The sequence below is a fragment of the Bison bison genome, unplaced genomic scaffold (assembly GCF_000754665.1).
Source record: "Bison bison bison isolate TAMUID 2011002044 unplaced genomic scaffold, Bison_UMD1.0 scf7180017864365, whole genome shotgun sequence".
Lineage (NCBI taxonomy): Eukaryota > Metazoa > Chordata > Mammalia > Artiodactyla > Bovidae > Bison > Bison bison.
Genome location: NW_011494937.1, coordinates 3,341,467 through 3,344,737, shown reverse-complemented (window position 1 = coordinate 3,344,737; position 3,271 = coordinate 3,341,467).

Here is a 3,271-nt window from a genome sequence, read left to right as displayed (position 1 = left end):
GAATGGATGCTTTTGAACTGTGGTGTTGGAGAAGACTTTTGAGAGTCCCTTGGACTGCAAGGAGATCCAACCAGTCCATTCTGAAGGAGATCAGCCCGGGATTTCTTTGGAAGGAATGATGCTAAAGCTGAAATTCCAGTACACTGGCCCCCTAATGCAAAGAGTTGACTCATTGGAAAAGACTCTGATGCTGGGAGGGATTGGGGGCAGGAGGAGAAGGGGACGACAGAGGATGAGATGGCTGGATGGCATCACTGACTCGATGGACGTGAGTCTAGGTGAACTCCGGGAGCTGGTGATGGACAGGGAGGCCTGGCGTGCTGGGATTCATGGGGTCGCAAAGAGTCAGACACGACTGAGCGACTGAACTGAACTGAACTGGGTTCTGGTTGCTAGAATTTTGTTAAGGATTTTTGCATCTATGTTCATCAGTGATATTGACCTGTAGTTTTCTTTTTTTGTGGCATCTTTGTCAGGTTTTGGTATTAGAGTGATGGTGGCCTCATAGAATGAGTTTGGAAGTTTACCTTCCTCTGCAATTTTCTGGAAGAGTTTGACTAGGATAGGTATTAGCTCTTCTCTAAATTTTTGATAGAATTCAGCTGTGAAGATGCAATGGAACTGGAGGAATCAACCTGCCTGACTTCAAGCTCTACTACAAAGCCACAGTCATCAAGACAGCATGGTACTGGCACAAAGACAGAAATATAGATCAATGGAACAAAAGAGAAAGCCCAGAGATAAACCCACACACCTATGTACACCTTACCTTTGACAAAGGAGACAAGAATATACAATGCAGAAAAGACAATCTCTTTAACAAGTGGTGCTGGGAAAACTGCTCAACCACTTATAAAAGAATGAAATCAGACAACTTTCTAACACCATACACAAAAATAAACTCAAAATGGATTAAAGATCTAAATGGAAGACCAGAAACTATAAAACTCTTAGAGGAGAACATAGGCAATACACTTTTTGACATATATCACAGCAGGATCTTCTATGACCCCCCTCCCAGAATATTGGAAATAAAAGCAAAAATAAACAAATGGGACGTAATTAAAATTAAAAGCTTCTGTACAACAAAAGAAACTATAAGCAAGGTGAAAAGACAGCCTTCAGAATGGGAGAAAATAATAGCAAATGAAGCAACCGACAAAGAACTAATCTCAAAAATATACAAGCAACTCCTACAGCTCAATTCCAGAAAAATAAACGACCCAATCAAAAATTGGGCCAAAGAACTGAATAGACATTTCTCCAAAGAAGACATACAGATGGCTAACAAACACATGAAAAGATGCTCAACATCACTCATTATCAGAGAAATGCAAATCAAAACCACAGTGAGGTACCATTTCATGCCAGTCAGAATGGCTGCTATCCAAAAGTCTACAAGCAATAAATTCTGGAGAGGGTGTGGAGAAAAGGGAACCTTCTTACACCATTGGTGGGAATGCAAACCAGTACAGCCACTATGGAGAACAGTGTGGAGGTTCCTTTAAAAACTGGAAATAGAACTGCCTTATGACCCAGCAATCCCATTGCTGGGCATACACACTGAGGAAACCAGAATTGAAAGAGACACGTGTACCCCAATATTCATCACAGCACTGTTTATAATAGCCAGGACATGGAAGCAACCTAGATGTTCATCAGCAGATGAATGGATAAGAAACCTGTGATACATATGCACAATGAAGTCTTACTCAGCCAAAAAAGAATACATTTGAATCAGTTCTAATGAGGTGGATGAAACTGGAGCCTATTATACAGAGTGAGGTAAGCCAGAAAGAAAAACACCAATAGGCCTTACAAATAGCTGTGAAAAGAACAGAAGCAAAAAGCAAAGGAGAAAAGGAAAGATATAAGCATCTGAAAGCAGAGTTCCAAAGAATCGCAAGAAGAGATAAGAAAACCTTCCTCAGTGATCAATGCAAAGAAATAGAGAAAACAACAGAATGGGAAAGACTAGAGATCTCTTCAAGAAAATTAGAGATACCAAGAGGACATTTCATACAAAGATGGGCTCGATGAAGGACAGAAATGGTATGGACCTAACAGAAGCAGAAGATATTAAGAAGAGACGGCAAGAATACACAGAAGAACTGTACAAAAAAGATCTTCAAGACCCAGATAATCACGATGGTGTGATCACTGACCTAGAGCCAGACATCCTGGAATGTGAAGTCAAGTGGGCCTTAGAAAACATCACTATGAACAAAGCTAGTGGAGGTGATGGAATTCCAGTTGAGCTATTTCAAATCCTGAAATGTGATACTGTGAAAGTGCTGCACTCAATATGCCAGCAACTTTGGAAAACTCAGCAGTGGCCACAGGACTGGAAAAGGTCAGTTTTCATTCCAATCCCAAAGAAAGGCAATGCCAAAGAATGCTCAAACTACTGCACAATTGCACTCATCTCACACGCTAGTAAAGTAATGCTCAAAATTCTCAAAGCCAAGCTTCAGCAATATGTGAACTGTGAACTTCCTGATGTTCAAGCTGGTTTTAGAAAAGGCAGAGGAACCAGAGAAAAAATTGCCAAGAAAATTGCCATGGAAAAAGCAAGAGAGTTCCAGAAAAACATCTATTTCTGCTTTATTGACTATGCCAAAGCCTTTGACCGTGTGGATCACAATAAACTATGGAAAATTCTGAAAGAAATGGGAATACCAGACCACCTGACCTGCCTCTTGAGATATCTGTATGCAGGTCAGGAAGCAACAGTTTGAACTGGACACGGAACAACAGACTGGCTCCAAATAGGAAAAGGAGTACATAAGGCTGTATATTATCACCCTGCTTATTTATCTTACATGCAGAGTACATCATGAGAAACGCTGGACTGGAAGAAGCACAAGCTGGAATCAAGACTGCTGGGCGAAATATCAATAACCTCAGATATGCAGATGACACCACCCTTATGGCACAAAGTGAAGACGAACTAAAAAGCCTCTTGGTGAAAGTGAAAGAGGAGAGTGAAAAAGTTGGCTTAAAGCTCAACATTCAGAAAATTAAGATCATGGCATCCGGTCCCACCACTGCATGGGAAATAGATGGAGAAACAGTGGAAACAGTGTGAGACTTCTTTTTTGGGGGCTCCAAAATCACAGCAGATGGTGACTGCAGCCATGAAATTAAAAGACGCTTACTCCTTGGAAGGAAAGTTATGACCAACCTAGACAGCATATTCAAAAGCAGAGACATTACTTTGCCAACAAAGGTCCGTCTAGTCAAGGCTATGGTTTTTCCTGTGGTCATGTAT